This window comes from Crotalus tigris, unplaced genomic scaffold (assembly GCF_016545835.1).
Source record: "Crotalus tigris isolate CLP2741 ecotype Arizona unplaced genomic scaffold, ASM1654583v1 scf7180000017564.2150845, whole genome shotgun sequence".
NCBI classification, from domain to species: Eukaryota; Metazoa; Chordata; class Lepidosauria; order Squamata; family Viperidae; genus Crotalus; species Crotalus tigris.
Window position 1 is genome coordinate 31,658 of NW_024096475.1, and position 18,712 is coordinate 50,369.

At 38.0% G+C, this 18,712-nt stretch overlaps 1 long non-coding RNA gene across 1 annotated transcript; it reads right to left on the reverse strand.

Annotated features, from left to right (window-relative positions):
• Positions 1-3,209: 3,209 nt before the first annotated feature.
• Positions 3,210-16,783, reverse strand: LOC120310379. The gene is made up of 6 exons (XR_005557339.1): positions 16,643-16,783; positions 16,291-16,361; positions 9,107-9,239; positions 8,876-9,012; positions 5,599-5,739; positions 3,210-3,307 (listed from the first exon to the last, which is right to left on the reverse strand). It is a non-coding gene; the product is annotated as an uncharacterized LOC120310379 (long non-coding RNA).
• Positions 16,784-18,712: the final 1,929 nt, after the last annotated feature.

Sequence of the window (18,712 nt, forward strand, 5' to 3'; positions counted from 1 at the left end):
CATCTCCATTCCATCCCCATCCTAACTGATGCATATGCTACACACAGGATGTCTTTTCTCTGCCTTTTCTTCTGCCCATTATTACAGTATGGAGGAACATGTCTGAAGAATTCTTCCTCCTTCTGCAAGCCTAGGCTCTACTGTATTTTCATCTTTTCAAATGCACCTCCAACCAAGGCAAGGGCCTTGCACATTCTGAAGTTGCAAGCAGCTCATTTCAAACACAGAAGATCAGCTTTGAGACCTGAGCATATTTTCCTTCAAATCCAGCTGCATTCTAATAGAAGAGGCTCAGCAAGACCATCACACCAAGGCTATGGATGAAATGGTTTTTTCCACATAAATCCAATGCCAATAAGTGCATGCATACCTACACACCCCTTTTAGCATAAGTCTACTTCTCCTTCCCTCTGAAAATTTTATTTGACACATTATAGGGTAGACATAATAATAGGGTGCAGCTCCAACAGCTGGTATTTTTGTCCGCTGTAGCATAAAGGGAAACACACACTGCAGATGTTCCTTCTCTCTTCCATTCTGCAGTCCCGTAGCATTAAAGCATGACCACCACCACCTCCTCCTCCTCCTCCTCTACTTCTCCTCCCTTTGCTTTTGCAATGGAAGATGATGATGAACCAATGTCTAACAAGAGATGGGCAGTGCAGCAGGAGACCTGGTACCAATGTTGGCCACTGACATAGCCTTTCCTCTCTTTTGATTTTGCCCAAATATATCAGTCTCCAAGGTAAGGAATAGAAGCAGCAGGGATTTGAGGAACATCCCTTATAGCTGTAGGTAGTATAACAGAGTCTTGAGAGCCTGCCAGAATTTCTCAGCCCACTTTATACGAAACAGAATCAAGGCGAGGCTTTTTGAGTTTCTTTCTCATACTTTCCTCTTTTTTTTCAGTGAATTGCCTTCTGTCTTCTCTTAATGGTTCATTGCTCTCTTCCCCTTCCTTTACTGGTTGACAAAAAGCAGCAGGGTATCCCCTCCTTTTCCTCTCAGTAGCTTTTGGAAAAGGGGAAATGACTTGCTGGAAACACCCGACTCTGAGGAACAATCACAATGAACTTTTACCATGCCTTTTTTGCTAACCAGTAAACCAGGAAGCAAAATACTTAATGAATGACTTGAAATGCACATTTGCATGCTCAACATTTCTGGTGCCTTAAGGAACAAAAGAAAAAAAAAATGGAGAAATGTTGCAGCAAATCTTTTTTCAGTATCACGCTGTAACTGCTGAATACAGCCAGAGGACCTTGGCAACTCTTCTTTGCTCCTACTCTCATTATGCAATTCTTTAGGTAAAGTGGTTAATCTAGCCAAGGAAAGAAGAATGCTGCAAAGGATCCCTGCTTTTCCCATGGTCCTGCCTCTCCCTCAAGTCAAGACAAAAAATATTTGGCCTTTGTGGCACCCAGCCACCAAATAGGGGTTGGTCTCATGACACACAATTCAAAGCAGGGTGGATCTCCAACCTCTGCAAGCTCCTCCTCTATACATCTTCATTTGTTTGCATGGACTTCTCGGTGGGTCTCCAGTTAGAAGGAGTTCTGGTGTGAAGAGAGATTTTTGGCAAACAGGTGTCCTTGTGCTGCAACAAGGAGGTTGCATGGAACAGTCTGAAATGAGGCTAAAACACCCCCCCCCAAGCCTTCCTCTTAAAAAACTCAACAACTAGAAGCCTGCAATTGTAAAACATATTTCCACTGACTGACTGCAATGACCAGTTCACATCTACTGCTTCCTGTCTGGCTTATTTACTTATTTAAAGTAAAATAAATAGAGTAGAGTAGAGTAGAGTAGAGTAGAGTAGAGTAGAGTAGAGTAGAGTAGAATAGAATAGAATAGAATAGAATAGAATAGAATAGAATAGAATAGAATAGAATAGAATAGAATAGAATTCTTTATTGGCTAGGTGTGATTGGACACACAAGGAATTTGTCTCTGGTGCATAAGCTCTCAGTGTACATAAACGCAATAAGTAATAAGTCATGATCATAGTCATCATAAAAATACATTCATCACAAATCAGAAGATACAACACTTAGTGATAGTCATAGGATACTATGTATTCTCTGATACTATAGGATACTCTGTACTCTCTGATGCAAGATCTTAGGAAATACTTGGGAATTGGGGGAGAAAATAGGTGGAGCCTCAGTGTTCCCCAATGTTTTGTCTTTTGGGTTTGTTTGTTTGTTTGTTTGTTTACCGAATTAGTATAGTTGTTTTGCCAGAACTACCAGTAAGGAAATTTAAGTTAATGGATTAAGGTATTGTGGAAACAGGACTAATCCTTCTGGGATAGTCTTAGGTGACAGTATAAGGAGATAAGACGTGGCTGTTCTTGTGCTTGGCCAAGCTGTCATTTGGATCAGAAAATGTCAAGATGTCTTCTGAGTATATCAATAAACTAATTATTGCACTTGCTTTCAGTTCAACAAAAGCTATGTATCATCCTCTAATAATATTCTTATGTCAAGTAAACCCCTTAAAGAATGCATTATTTCAATGCAAGAGATTCTGCAATTACAAAATTCCAATCAATTTTCTCAAATAGTTCCCTATCAAAAACAAAGCATGGTAATGTTTCCTAATGGTTTCAACAGTACAGTACAATTAGATTTGGACCTTACACAAAGATAGTTGGTTACAATCAATGTGCACAATACATTGATGTGAAGATGTAAAATATTTATTTTACAGATAACCTAGGACAGTGGTGATTTCTCAATACTCCACTATAACATAACCTGAATAGAAAGAAATGTGAAAGAAATTTATTGAAGCTACTATCATCTGTTATAGGAATAGCATCCACACAGCACCCATTTATCTCTTTTAATTTGCCTCCTGTTCATCAAACATCCAATTTACAATCTGGATTATACAGTGTCTATACTTAAACAGCCTAAACCAGATTTATCATAGGTGAAGTATTTTCTCTTTAATATATGAAATGTGTATGGCTATCCATCTTAACACATTTGTAACTCCAGGTGATGTACATCAATATAAAACAAACATTCCGCTATAATTAAATTGCTACAACAAGAATTAACAGATAATCAGGAACTCTTATCTGTAATACATCTTTCAAGGGAGTAGTGCCTCGACAAAGACTGTAATTATTTGTTCTGTGTATGAGGATTTTGGTGAAGGAAATATCCTCCAAAAATGACTTATTTTGTAATCACAGAGCATTTTTACTTGGTCCCATTTTGCTTTAATACTGATTTATTTTCAGCAGAAATTAAATTTCCTTGTAATGCCTTCCAGAAGGCCATCTGCAACAGGTTTCCTGGCAGAAAAAGAGATCATGGAGCACAGTTAATCCTTTTCCAGCAGTGTTCTCTTAATATCATGTAAGGCTTCAATAGAGCAAAACTATTTCAAAACTAAAATCCATCTTTCATTGTCCAAGCCTAAGGTGTTTCAGCTGTCCTCACATAAGAAAATCTGGCTTTAGAGAAACAACACAAGAAATTTCAGTTCTTTGATCCAACAACAAAGCCACATTACTGTTGTGTTTTGTTTTTTTTTTAAAAAAAGGGTTTTTTCCTGGTTGCTAGAGAGAAACACATTTGAAAAACAGATTCCAAAACAGGACCCCCTTGAGGAATGGGATCTGTCTCCATCACTCTGAATGTGAATAATTCATACACATCATGCCACTACCAAAGCCCTAAACTTCAGTCAAACACTTTGCTCGCTAAATACTCAGAAAATTCTTAACCGTGCTTGCATTCCTGTTAAGTTTTATACCAGCTGCAGGGAGCAATTAGAGTGTTGTGTGTTCCTTTGAAAATAAAATTATGAGGCATGAATTATATTTTATACATATGCACACACATATAAGAGCTGGACAGTCATGATGTTCTTAGACTAGACTATCAGGCACAGGTTCATTGTCCCTTAATCTAAAAAGCCCATTAATTCACAGCACAAATTTGGTTTCCTTCCACAAGATCTCTGAAGAAACCATAAACTGTTTTAGGAAGCAAAGAAAATGCTCTCACCATTGATTGGCAAGAAGAATTGTTGCAGTGAGAAAAAAATGCCCAAGAGGGAGGAGATTTCAGCTTCTCGTAGTAGCTTCCACAATTAAAACAACCCTGCTCAAGGGCAGTGAAGATGGATCTAGGGGCCTACACTAGAGAATAACCCACTTTTGCTATAAAACATGCAGTCAAAGATGCATTTCTCAAAGGCATCACTGGGAAGGAGACCCAGAGGTTGCTCATATTCTTGGCAACATCACGCCTGGAGAGTCCAAAGTTTAATGGTCTGTGAGGATATCCTTGAAAGATAGGAAGAGGAACAGCAGACTAGACAAAGCTCAGATAACAGGTAGTTTAGCCCACAGAAGAAATGGGCTATTGGCAACATCTCAGAAGGGACCCTCTTTAGCTTCTTGTACCATAAAGGTGATGGATGAGAGATGTACCTTCAGACTTGCAAATTCTGTTACAGTAACCTTACAGTAACTGTAGTGTTAGTACTCCTAGTTGGTGCTTCTGGTCTGGTCTAACAAAGGGCTAACAAAGATCAATTCCTTTCTGCTATCCTTTCCCCAGCAGACAAAATTGTTTTTATTCAGGCAGAAGTTTTAAGTAAATGCAGGTTGGGGATTGGGCTGGGCATTATCTGTTTAATGGGTGTGTTTTTTCATCATGCCTTAATTATATTTTTAATTGTATCTTTAGTCTGCTTAGTTTTTCATTTTCCCTTTATTACTATACTAGCAGCCTTAAGCCCCGGTTATTAGTCAAAAGCTGGAATATAAATAAAATAAATCCTATCCAGGCTATGACGCAACAAGCAGCTGTCTGAGCAATTGGCTGAACCTGAAGGAACAACCAGGAGCATTAACCAGATAGTATAAGAAGCCAAGATATTGATCATGACTGAGGCCATAGTTAGGACTGAGGTCTCACACCTTTTGAAAAGGGTTGTTTCTGTTCAAAAAGACAAGAAAGCAGTTGTGATCAAAAACTCGCCTGTTTTTAAAAGAGTGGCGATTCAATTTTTTAAAAAAATCAAAATGGTGGCTGCAACTACACTGTTAAAGCACAGCTGTTAAAGGAGAGAGCATCTATTACACATCTTGATTTTTTTTTATCCATACCATCACTACCACCCCCCTCCCACTGACTGTACTGGTAGCCATCTGTCTCCACCTAGTCCTATAAAAGCAGGGTTTTCATTATTCCAGCCCTATAAAAGCAAGCTTTTTTCTTTCATTTGTCTTGTTTTGAAAGTATCTTCCCCAAACACCCGAGCTCATATGGCTGGATTTACAAGCTAAAAATTGCTTCTCAAACTTGGCAACTTCAAGATGCATGGACTTCAACTCCCAGAATTCCCCAGCCAGTTCTGCTAAACCAGGGGTTCTCAACCTTGGTAACTTTAAGACTTGTGGAAGTCCACAAGTCTTAAAGTTGCCAAGGTTGAGAACCCCTGTGCTAAACTATAAGACTTTTAAACATAGCCTATCATGATTTTAAAAGCTACAGTGGCTAGACTCATAAAACACAGTAAAACAAAATCTAACAATCAAATTACAGTATAGTTCATTCATCTAATTGTTACCTGTGTTTCATCCCATATTATTGCTCTTATTGTGTTATATTTTCTCTTGTAAATCTTGTATGTGTTCTCCAAAGAGAATTATAGGTAGGCTGCTAGGAAGAGCGAATCTTTGCTGAATCTCTCCTTCTTTCATTCCCAGTTCTAAGGGGAAAAAAATAAGAGCATTTTAGATTTCCTTATTTAATGTTCAGATACACATTATTTCAAAAACAACTTTGTGGAAAGCAGACCTGGGAACAATGACAAGAAGTTTGGCAACGCTACAGTTGTTCTCCTGAGGAAGGCTTCAGTGTGAAATTCCTAGAAGCATTCTTGAAAATAAATACGGTGCTGCAACCTAGCATTTTGCTTGGCAGCATAACAGTTTTCCAAATATTATTTTTAATTAAATATATTTTACAAAAACCAGGAGAGAAGAAAGCCTGCTGAGAGCTCAGGCATCTGCAGGCAAGGTGATTCACATTAGGACCCCAAGCTTCCTGGGTTTGATCCTGTTGTGTCTGTCCAAAAACAGAACGGACATTGCTGGCAGATCAAATTCTTCCCATGGGTATAAACAGGAGAGAAACTCCATACTATTGGGGGAGAGACTAGAAACCACTTCCATGACATTGGCTTTAGTTCAGAGTCATGTCAGGAAATGAGGCCACACAAGCTACATTACTGTACCATTGGGGGAAGCCACTGAACACTTTGATATGATAATTGATTATTGTTCATTGATTAAAGCTGGCAAAAAAGCAGACACTAGCCAGATGACTTTTGAATTACAAAGCACAGAACTTCAAAGCATGCTTAAGGATTTGAGTTCACACAACAAACTTTTTTTTTTTTTTTTTTTTTTACTATTTACAATGTGAAACAGACCACTGTGATGAATTAGGCGGGGAGAATACACAGCAAGAACAACAGCAATTGGCACAGCTCAGAAATCAGGAACTCATCAGTCACATAAAGCTGGCTTTAGTGTAATCCAAGGGCTCTGATCATGTTCAAATGAAACACGGGACTGATTGACTGTGTTGGCAGCAGTTCTTATCAAGACCTGATTATAGCAGATACATTAGCAATTGCCCAAGACAAGAGGGACCAGATATGCAATTTTCAGACAGAGACTGCTTTGCGTATGATAGTTTGTGTGCTTGGAGAAGGAGGAACAGACAAACTAAATTGCACTTTCCCCCTACTTTGTAAAACAACCTTTCATCAACTCAAGTCCTCCAAAGAGCTAAGAATTCAGGGACTTGCTGATTAATATCATCATAGGTTCACTATCTTTAGTGATATGCCTGATAGAGGAACTATGCATTCCCATTGAATAAACTAATTTGCTTCACAATTGCATGGTGATTGTGACCAACACCAGAGATTAGCATACAATAAAGGAAGGGATGAAGCAATTCACTCTGATGGTGTAAGCAAAATACATGGGGAGCTAAGTTAGAGATTATCTCCAAATACATTCTCACACAATAGTTGGACCATTTGAAAGCATCTGAATTTTTTTCTTCCAGACTAGTGACAAGGAGAGAAGCAACCTAGAACTAAGGAGAAACTTCCTGACAGTGAGAACAATTAATCAGTGGAACAGCCTGCCTCCAGAAGCCGTGAATGCTCCAACACTGGAAGTTTTTAAGAAGAGACTGGACAGCCATTTGTCCGAAATGGTGTAGGGTTTCCTGCCTGAGCAGGGGGTTGGACTAGATGACCTCCAAGGTCCCTTCCAACTTTACTACTATTACTATTACTATTTTTGTGTACAGTTTTGAAGTATTGTTTCAAACTTGTACTTTGCCTAATTTATGGTCATTAGCTACGGTTATTCCAATCTTTAAAAATTGTGATCCCGGTTTACTTGAAAATTACAGGCTCATCTCTCTGTGTTGCATTACATCCAAAATCATGGAAACAGTTATAATTCAATCAATTATTTGCCATATGGAGGGGAAAAAAACTTGTTATCCAGCAATTTGGTTTTTAAAAAAATGTTGAGTAATTTTGTAAAATATTGTAATATTGTAAAAATATTTAAACATGTCTTGATGAAGGCAATGTTGTAGATGTAATCTACATGGACTTCTGCAAATAGTACATGATAAACTGCTCTTGACACTAAATTCTTATGGTATTTCTGGATTTTTACACAAGTGGATTGCTGGTTTTTTGTCTAATAGGCTGCAGAAAGTTAAAATAGGCAAGTCAATGTCTGATTCGGTATCAGTTAATAGTGATGTTCCTTTTGTTCTAAGTTCTGTCTTTTCCTGATTTACATAAATGTCTTATGTGATCAACTTAAAAGTAATTATGTCCTCTTTGCTGATGATGTAAAATTGTTTAATACTAAAAATTTATTTATTTTGCAAAATGACAATGGTCATGGTTTTGAATGGACATCTATTTGGCAACTTCAAGTTTTGGTTAAGAAATTATTAGTTTTACATATTGAAAAACAAAATCAGAATGCAAAGTATAAGTTAGGTGGTATTGATCTGGCAGATGATCCTTATGTTGTTAAGGATCTAGGTGTGGTCATCTCTAATGATTTATTGTCTAAAGTTCATTGTAACAGTGTGGCTAAAAAAATACAAAATTGTAAACTTAATTTTATGAAGATGACAATGATTATGATGATGATGAATTATATAATATTTTTATTAGAATATATATGAAGACATGGCCTCACAATGTCATTTTCATTTGCATCTCCATGGTAGCTGGAGCCTGAATCAGACTGATGGTAAAGGCTGACAAAGAGTTTGGTGGGTGAGATACAGAAACTGATAGGTGCTACTAGGGCTCTCAGGCAGGCGACATCAAGGGATACCCATCTGGACTGAAATGTCTTTGGTTCCCCTAGGGCTGCCAGCTTTACTCCAGAGATGGATCATCTCCATATTCAAAAATCCAAGGCTATGTGCTCAGGCTGCAATTAGTCATAAGAAAATATAGCACAGGAAGGAGTGCCAAGATGAACATATGGCTTGAAACATGTAGGATGAAAGACAGAGACACTAAAGATGCTACCCAGCAGGCATGTATGTGAATGTGTGTTGGTGGAATCCGCAGTGACTTGGAAAAGAGGCAAATAGGATTTAGCACTGTGTTTTTTTTTATAGTCCCACAATCAACAATAGTCAAACTTGAAAATGTACTCCCAGGTTATAGCTAAGAGTGCAATTTCATTTCATTCAATGTTAATTTCACACTGGTTTTCACATGCATCTTATCTGGGGAGACCCTTAGATTGGTTATCTTTTTTTGCCAGGGATCACATTACCTTAGAAGTAATCTGTCCACATACGGTGAAGAGTACTGAAGAAAGCGATAGGTAGGGCCCAAATCAAAAGTGGATTATTTTGGTGGCAACGACACTTTTCTTATTCTCAGAGAGATTTATGCTCTCTCTCCCACAGGCTGTAAGGAAGAGACAGGTAGCTTTTATCAGACATCTAAATCAATCTTTTGCAGAACCTTTCTGAAATTAGTCTGAAGTCCAAAGATTGCTCACCTCTGTCCTAAATGATAAGCGTTTCAGCTGATGATGCATCACCCTTAAACTGGTTGCTGACCTCAGCTGAGATTCAAGGTGCAGTCCCATCACCAGTGATAAAGAACAATTCAATCTTGTAATGCCAGATTCTCTAGGTGGAATTGTTGAGTAGAAAGGTGTCACCTAACAGTATTATCAGGCAACAAATGGTGATGGGCCAGCTCCGAGCCACAAAAAAATATCTTTTAATGGAAAGATAGCCAATAGCATTTTGTTCCTCAAACATAAACCCTCTTCCCCCAGATAACCACAAAAAGGAAAAGAACAGAGGACATGCAAAAGCTACAAGGAGCCCAGGAAATGTTAAAGTTGATGCTTGAACTGAACAATGAAAAACTTGTGGAATGCAGAATCATGATTGGGAACAAGACTGTGTTTGAATCAAAGTATATAAAGGCAATAAAGATAATTTAACCTGTAGGCATTAGACAAGACAACTAGGAATCTGGGTAACGGGTGTTATCATTTGCAAGTGATAGACCCCAAAAGTTCAAAGTAATTCATTGCCCAGGAAATCACAATAGCTTTGCTCCCATTGTCAGTAAGAGAACAAAAGTAATCAAGAATTATATTAGGACATAAACTAAAAATACAATGGACAATTATATATTACAATTATATATAATGTACATAGAAAGGCTTTTTGCAAATTTCCATATTTAGTATTCTTTTAAAAAGTGCTAATATCATAAGGAACCTCTGTATAGATACATGTAAAAAAAGCTGCATGTTTTTACTCCCGGTGCTCCAGTTTCAAAGATACAAAACTGTTCCTATCATAAATATAACTTCATCCATATTAGAATGAAGGCCAAAGAGGGTTAATTAATGTAACAGGATCTGAAAGACAAAAGAAATTGATATCCTGCTATGATTTATATTAATTCATCTTGTTTAATTAGTACTTATAAAATGATCTCTTAAAGCACTTTACAGTACTTCTCTGGCTTCATCATTTGATTTCAGTACAGTATACTGTATGTATTGCCTGACCTATTGTATGTCTTTCGCAAGAAGATGATTTTAAAATGTCTTTTTCTTCTTTTCAAAAGTAACATTTGCCATGATTTAAACTAACAAGACTATCTCAGGTTTGAGAGAGGATTTAATTCTTTAACTCACAATTAAATCTTTTGGGGAGAGTAAAACTTTATATACATATTACAGATGTTGCCTGAAATCACGGTAGGTCTATTTTGTATCTTGTATATACCTTTTTGGGGACATAGATGTTTGTGTGGAGATGTTTGTCTCTGGTTTACTTACATCCAGGGCTTTTTTTTGTCATAGAACATCCAGAATGGAGTTCCGGCACATTTTTTGGATGGAACCTTGTAGGGTAGGCAAGACGGGTTGTATGATATGTGTGAGTTCCAGCACCTTTTTTTTTTTTTTTTTTTTTTTTTTTACAAAAAAAGCACTGCTTACATCCTTTCCTCATTCAAACTCCAGCATAGCACAAATGTACTCCAGGAATATCAGCTTTCTGGCATATCCTTCTGGTGTTCTCAGCCCCAGAACATAATGAAACAAGCTATCTCATTGCTCTAGTGCTATAATAGGTTTTATTTTCCATTGATACCATCCAAGGACAAGGTCTAGTTGGGTAAAAACAGTTAAACTGTCATCATTAGTTTGCAAAAAAAAAAAAAAAAGCCAAGCAGTTGCAGGGACTTGAAAGAGAGATAACATAAGGACCAACAATGGAGACTGCAAATTCCATGCTGGTTTAGTTTCCTGCCAGCTCAAGGATAGGTTGAGAGCACTTCATTTCAGCAGTGGGAAAGACCTTAGACAAGGAACAAAAAGAAGTAAATACTTGTGCCGATGGATTTCTATTGTTTATAAACAATAAACATCTACCTCCAGAACCGGCTTTCTCAGGTGATAAGTATTTTATGTGTACAGAAGAATGGTTTATTTGTTCAAATCGACCACAGGTACACAAGATCATAAGTCATCAAAACAAGTGCATACCTCTTCAGCAAGTACTTTATCATGATATCTAAAGAGATAAAGAAGATAAACCCAACATTGTGCATGAATGTTGAGGTGACTATACCAATGGCTCAAAAAAAAATATACAGCTTAATCAATGCAGTTCGTTTTCAGGATTGCTATTGATGATTTTTCTTACGTGCATCTAAATAGGAAGAATGTACACAGCAGCTGCACTCTTTTGTGCATTTTCCTATAAACAGTAAACTACACTAGCACTGATCTTTCTCTCCCCGTTCTACAACCACAGGAAGATCAAATAGGAGGCAGGAAAAAAGGGTAGGAGTACCCATTTTCTTAACAAAAATAAAGAGTGAATTACAGATTCTTGTTTATATTTATGAAGCATTCCAACACATTTTATTATCAGTACACATGTAGCAATTACATACATCAGCCTTTCCCAACCAGGATGTCCTCATAATGTGCTGATACTAAAGACCCCGGAAATTCTTGCCAGCAAAGGTGAGGATGATGGGAACAGTACATTTTGAGGGCTTCCAACATGCTTTAGCCAGTTAACCCCTTCCATATCCCAAGACACCAAGGTGTCTTTTTAAAGGAGGTATTTCCAAGAGTTTTGAATATGTGAATATTCATATTTTACTTCAGCCTTTTTCATGCTTTGAATGAGGACAAGGATGATAAAACCCCTTTAGTTGTTTGAGATTTTCTGAACCAATTAAATGAAGTTTGGGTAGTCATACAACCAGAGTCCAGAGCCATATAAATGGAACACCTATCCAGTTTCATGCAGAGAGCAGAAGATGAAAAAAGATTATTGTTTGAGAGCAGGATGGAGAACAGCAAGAGGTAAATCTCTTAATATCTGGATGATATAATTAAACCCAGTAATATCATGTGCTTTATTAGGATTATATTAGTAAGCAACAAACTGCTGCATGAATTTGCAAGCAGGCACAGATTTCTGTTCTGTGTTGCTGATAGAACAGCAATTCAGCTTTGCGTGTCTTTGGGATATTTTGTAGAAACTCAGCAAAAACTGGAATGTTCCTCCACCATTTCGGAAGGGAAGGCAAAGAGAACCATCTTTCCCACTCAGCCATCTCTCCCACTCTCCCAGATGTCATCTGTTTAGTACAAAGATGAGTAAGAAGCTTTTGGTGGCCAAATGGGAAACTTTTGGGTAAAATAAGGATTCAAAGTGCAAGGACCATGTCCCACATATGGACATGATCAGCATTTTCTGTTACTGTTTTTCTTTTTCTTGGGTTTTGTGTGAGAACTGTTGATCAGACAAGTCCTAAAGAGCCAACTCAATGGAAAGAACAAGATAAATGCTATCAACATGAATGCTCTGCCAATAATCAGATATCTGCCGGTATAATGAGTTGGCCAGAGAGCATGGAAGCTGTCAATGTGAAGACTCAGAAGCTCTTCACAACATTAGGAGTCTAACATTCAGAGACTGTACACTAGCCGGAAAGAGGGCAGGCAGATTCCGATGAGTGTCAAAGCCACTGTCATAGATGAAACCCAGAGCATCCAGAAGTACATCAGTTATATGGCCCCCAAAGATGAGCTGCTGAAAGAATGCTTGAGGCAGCAGCAAATGTAGGAGAAAAAGTGCCATTACAAGATAAGACTGTATGGGTTGTGCCATCAACAGTCCAGGTGGCAGATATCGGGAAATCTTACCAGTGACTGGAAAGGGCTGAACTAAAAGGCAGCACTAAGCACTAATCATAGCAGCACAAGAACAAGGACTAAGCACCAGATCTATAGAAGCAGGGGTCTACCACACTAGACAGGACCCCAAGGTGCAGGCAATGCAGAGAAGCCTCAGAGACAGTCCAACATTCCAATAAAGTATAAGTTAGGTGTTATTGATGTAGTAGATGATCCTCGCTTTGTTAAGGACCTAACAATTTATGTTGTAAAAATTCATTGTAACAGCATTGTTAAAAAAAAAAAAGCACTAAAAGTTGTAAATTTAATTCTACAAAAATAAATTCTGTAAATACTATATTGTTCACCAGAGCTTGCGAAACACACATTAGGCCAATCCTAGAATACTGTTCAACCCTTTGGAATCCTTACCACATATCAGACAATCGAACAAGTTCAGAAATACTTTATAAGAGAAGTCTTACATTCTTCTGCGCATAATAACATACCTTATGCTACTAGGATTCAAATTCTTGGTTTGGATAGAACTGCAATGCTTGTGGTTAGATTTCGGTATTGCATACAAAATTGTACATAGTAATGTAAAAAATGTTTTAATCGTAATATAACACACGTGAATAACTGCTTTAAACTTAATGTCAGTCAACCACTTTAAATTCCATTGCAAAAAAAAAAGATTTTTGTAACAGTTGTGAAAAGCTTGAATATTCTAACTTAACTTCTGTGGACCTCATCCCATATTTAAGAGGTTCCTAAGAAGGCGTGTGTAAGAGCACTAACTTGCCTATTGTCCCTGTCACATCTTAGGTTTTTTTTTTCACTTTGTTCATTTGAATTTATTTATTTGTCAAACAAAAATTACAAACACAGTGGCAGAGTATAAGATGCAGGTAGAAATAACATATACTGAATGATATTACCAAGTAGCTGATACTATGTACAAGAATAACTGTACAGAATATGTGCTAGAGCAGTGGTTCTCAACCTGTAGGTCGGGACCCCATTTGGGATCGAACAACCATTTCACGGGGGTCGCCAAACAACGCAGTCCACTATTTTTTCCCCCTTTTCCTTAGCTGTGCTACTCCCTTTTATTCTATTGGCTTTTGAAAGCCAATAGAATAGACTCTCTTGAATAGAGTCTAATTCTATTGGCTTTCAAAAGCCAATAGGACTTGTCCAGGCTGTCTCTGCCCTGCTGAGCCTGCCAAAAGTCCCATTCTGCAAACGGTGCTGCACCAGTTGAGTAGTCCTCGACTTATGACCAGTTGAGTAGTCCTCGACTTACAACCGGTTGGGGGTCGCGGCATTAAAAAGGTTGAGAACCACTGTGCTAGAGAGACCCTCCTAACCCTATATGGGAGAAAGTTGCAAAAGGTTGTGGAGAACAAGAAGGCTAAGATCCTATGGGACTTCCAGACCCAGACAGACAGACAGGTACTGGTAAATTTATGGTAGCAGAGAAGGACTAGAAAAGAATGGTAGTGATGGATGTGCCAGTGCCAAATGACAGCAACATCGGGGAGAAGGATTATGAGAAACTGAAAAACTAGGGTCTGAGGGAGGAACTGGAGAAGATGTGGAAAGTAAAGGCCAAAGTGGTTCCAGTGGTGGTAGGAGCACTTGGGGCCGTGACTCCTAAACTGGGACGGGGGCTCCAACAGATCCGAGGAGCAACATCAGAGCTCTCTGTCCAAAAGAGTGCAGTGCTAGGAACAGCTATTGTGCAGAACGCTCAAACTCTCAAGTCTCTGGTAGAAGAACCAAGATTGAGGAAGACACATACTACCCATAAAAGGTGAGAAGGAAATATCTATGTGTATATTGTTTTCAATTGTTTTATTGTTTTTATGATGTATTCCGAGGCAGATGTTGAGATGGGCAACTATAGAAATCAAATAACTAAAATGTGGTTGGATTTTATTCTGGCAGCACAAACATTAATTTCAGTGGTTAAGTTTAAAGCAGGGAGAAAAATACTTTTTAAAGATTAAAGGAAGCAGTCTTCAAAAACTCTTTAAGTGGAGTGGGATGTGCAGACCACAATACCCATAATGCAGTGCAAACTGCTGTTGGCAGGCTTTTGACATTAAGTCATTTCTTTATACCATCAGAATCACACATTTGATAGAAATTTGTTGAGTTTTTGTTGAGTTGGAATATCTCAATATATGAGCAAAATCTCTAATATAAGCAAAACTTCCCCTAAAGTCTTCAGTAGATACAGGTTGCTGGAGCTCTTTATGCTTTCCAATCTTACTTTTCATAATAATTGGTCCCAACAGCAACTCCTGTGTTCTTTCATAATTTTTCTGGTAAAATCTGGCTCTGCTTTCTGGACAATGGATTCACTGTCTTCAATAGAACGATAAAAGTTATAGAAAAAACCCACCAGTGAGATAGACATTGTTCTTAAAAAAAAAGTTGGCTGAGAGAAGAGAAGAAAGAAGTGATGTGGGTCAAGAGTTTGAGACTCAGTTCCAGAAATGTGCCTTTTCTTTCTGTGATAGATGTATGGCTTATCTAAAAAATGGGGAACTCATTCAGTGATTGGCCTACGTTCTCTGCTGCACAAGATCTATATTTGGGAAAGGGTGGAAGCTCTCTACAGGTGGTAAATGCAAAATGAATTAAGATTTGTTTGAGAACTGACATATGTAAAGAAGCATTGTACAAAAAAAAAAAGAAGGAAAAATCCTAGATGATGATTAATGGACCAGAACCTTTACCTATTTGTGGTCTATGGGCAGTATTTTAAAGCCAGTCTAGTTATAATTTTCTGGATCTCTCTTTGGCATGATTGCCTCTGTAGAACATATTTACAAAATAAGACCTGTATACAGAACTGGTAACTCTAAAAATCATTGTTCATCTTGAAGGTCACACTGTATTTAACAGCTGTGCTGGGTTCTACATTGCATTCCCGAAAAATGAAGCCATTCCTCCCCCCCCCCCAAAAAAATATTATACAGATTATACAAGAAGATAATTATCAGGGGAATAGTCTTGAGAAGTAGTTCACAAACTTTTTGTGATATTGTGGGTAGTGCGTATATTCCCATGGAAATGTGAAATTTGATGTCAGGGATTTGTTCCATTTTTTTAATATTTTGCCCAGGATTCTTTGGAAATTGTGCTCTAGAGTGACATTATTAATGATGTAAATGTACACAAACCAATAAGTCCTGGTTTTTATTTTTGTAAATCTGGTAACCTACCCTTTACATCAAGAATCCTACCATGGGGTAGTAAAACATTACAAGCGCATGTTTCATAAAGGCATATGGGTTTCTTTTGTCAGGGTTTATATTCTAATCTTTGGAGACTATGACAAATATGACAAATGGTGTTTGCTTGGATTTCTGTTTGAACAAAGCAAAAGAATTAAGCTTCACAAATAAAATCTTGTTCTGAATAAGCACCACAATCCTTGACTTGAGCGTTTTAAGCAGTATGGAAAATAGCATACTGTTTTAGAAAAGAAAAATACTTACATTCTTTTCTGAAGCAAGAAATAAAAGACTGTTGTGGATAAATAAGTGCCTTTTGCTTTTCTAAGCCATTTCTGAAAATAAAAATAAAGGATCTGATATGGTCAAGTCCTCCCAAAGTTCCTTTTCTGTTCATAAACCACCCAATTCCAGGTCATAATGCAACTTTTCTGGCTTGGTGATCAGCAGTTCTTGGAATATATTCTGGCCACTCTCCATCTGTTTTCCTCTTTATGGCATTGTGCCGTGGACTCTTTTACCCACATTAGTGGACTCCAAAACTCCGAGAGAGCCAACACAACTCCACCTGGCCTCTAAGCAACACACCCACAAGAACTCAACAGCTTGTACTCACTGTTTACTAGTCTTCTCGTCAACTACAACTCCTATTCCTCCACTACTTCTTCACTTTGCGAGCCTTATTTCTGGAGAACAGAAACAGTAAATTTGCCTTAGGCTGCTTCAAGCTAGTTTCCCAAACTAACACAAACCACCTTCCCTCCCACTCCCACACCAACACTCATACACCAACACCCCCAGATGCCTCTCTGCTCAGCTTTTATAGATATCAGTTGCTAGACTGCCTAAGGAGAGGTCTTAAAGCAGAAGTGGGGAACAATGGCTTCTTTATGACTTGTGGCTGGCTCAGGAATTCTGGGAGTTGAAGTCCACGAGTCATAAAAGGACCATCATTCCCCACCCCTGTAAGGGGACTAAGCACCAGCAGCCTCTCCTCTCACACTTTGCAATAGAAGTGTTTATATAGAATTTCTCATGTGCATATAGGATTTCCTGAAACAGGTTTTTCCCATAGGTTTCCTGCTGGTTTTACCCTCCCAAGCTGTGAGTGACAGTCTTAGGTAATCTCAGATCTTTGACAGAGATGCTTGTGTTATGCAAACCTGAATAAAGAAAATATAAATAAGATGTCTCTGCCATTGTTTTTTCCCATCATTCCTGGTCAATTGCTCTTTAGATGTGTTAAATTTAATTCCCCTTACGGGAGCAGCAGGTCTTCCTACCTCAGAAATACAGGAACTACAGATCAATTAACGACTATATCTAGAGAGTACCAGATAAGGAAAAAAGCTGCTAATACTGCATTAGAAAAAATGCTGGTAATCTTACAAGTAAATTGGGGGGGAGGGGAAATCAGCCATAAAGAGTTTCAATAACAAGCAGCCACATCTTGCTTGCATGTTCTGTCGATTTCAAGTTGACTTGATAGAAGTCATCAACCTTCTCTTCTGCATGGTGGATGGAGCATAAACGTGAATGGTTGTCATATTAAAGGGTTGTCAATGATGTCTATCTGATATTATTCAGTTAATGAATGCCTTATAGCCAAGTACTGTTCTTGCTATGTCCTTCCTAAGTATAAAAGTAACACTGCTTCTTCTTTGGTTTTGAGATCCTGAGTAACAAACTGTGTGATCTTCTGACTGAAAGCATTCAGTCCCAGTCCATCTCAATTCACTGATCCTAAGATGTCAGTTTGTAATTGTTTCGCCTTACCTTGCACTGTGTTGAACTTTTCTGCTCCATACCATCCATGTTCATATTGTAATTCTACCTTTGCAGATTTATCCAAAAGGTGCTTTTTCCAAAAGGCAACTGAAGAACCAGTTAGAACCAAAGACATTTCTTGGATGAGAGGTGAAACATTTTCAAAGGAGAAAAAAAACCAAGAAAGTCCAGTTGCCAATTGAAAAGCACCTTTGCACTTGTCTCTGTTTTCACCCGCTACAGAATCTTACAAAAATGGTTCATTGCAGTTGAGCATGTAAATAAATTCAAAAATGGAAAGTCAGGCTCTGTTTACAATCATTACTTTTCCTCCAGAGGCAGCAAGTTCTTTTCCCAAGCACTTACAAGTACTTACTGGAGGTAAAAATAGGTTGTCCAGGTCTCATCTCTTCGAAGGGTTATCCAGAGGACAATCTTCTCTTTGAAAGCATTCTATTTTTGAAAGTCCCAATTTTTAAAAAAAGTCATAAAAAGAAAAGGCAGAGTCTTGACACTGCCCAGCAAAAGTCAACCCCAGAAGGAATTCAGTTACTTCAGTTCCCTATGATATTTTATTTCTGTTTAAATTACAGGAGATGTCATATTTGCATATCTACATAGAAAATAGGATATGCAACCTGCAGATGATGGTGGTGTTTCTATTTTCTCTCCCCTATACACACACACACACACACTTTAAAAAAAAATCTCAAGGTGATGAACCCACCTAATACTTTTGTTTCCTATTTTTCCTACACAACAATTCTGTGAAAGGAGTTGGGCTGAGAGACAGTGACTGGCCAAAAATTAATCCAATCAGCTTTCATGCTTAAGAAAGGCCTGTAATTCATTGTCTCCTAGTCTCTGTGACAGTGTCTTAAGCATTATACCAAACTGGCTCACTTTTGTTTTGTTTTTT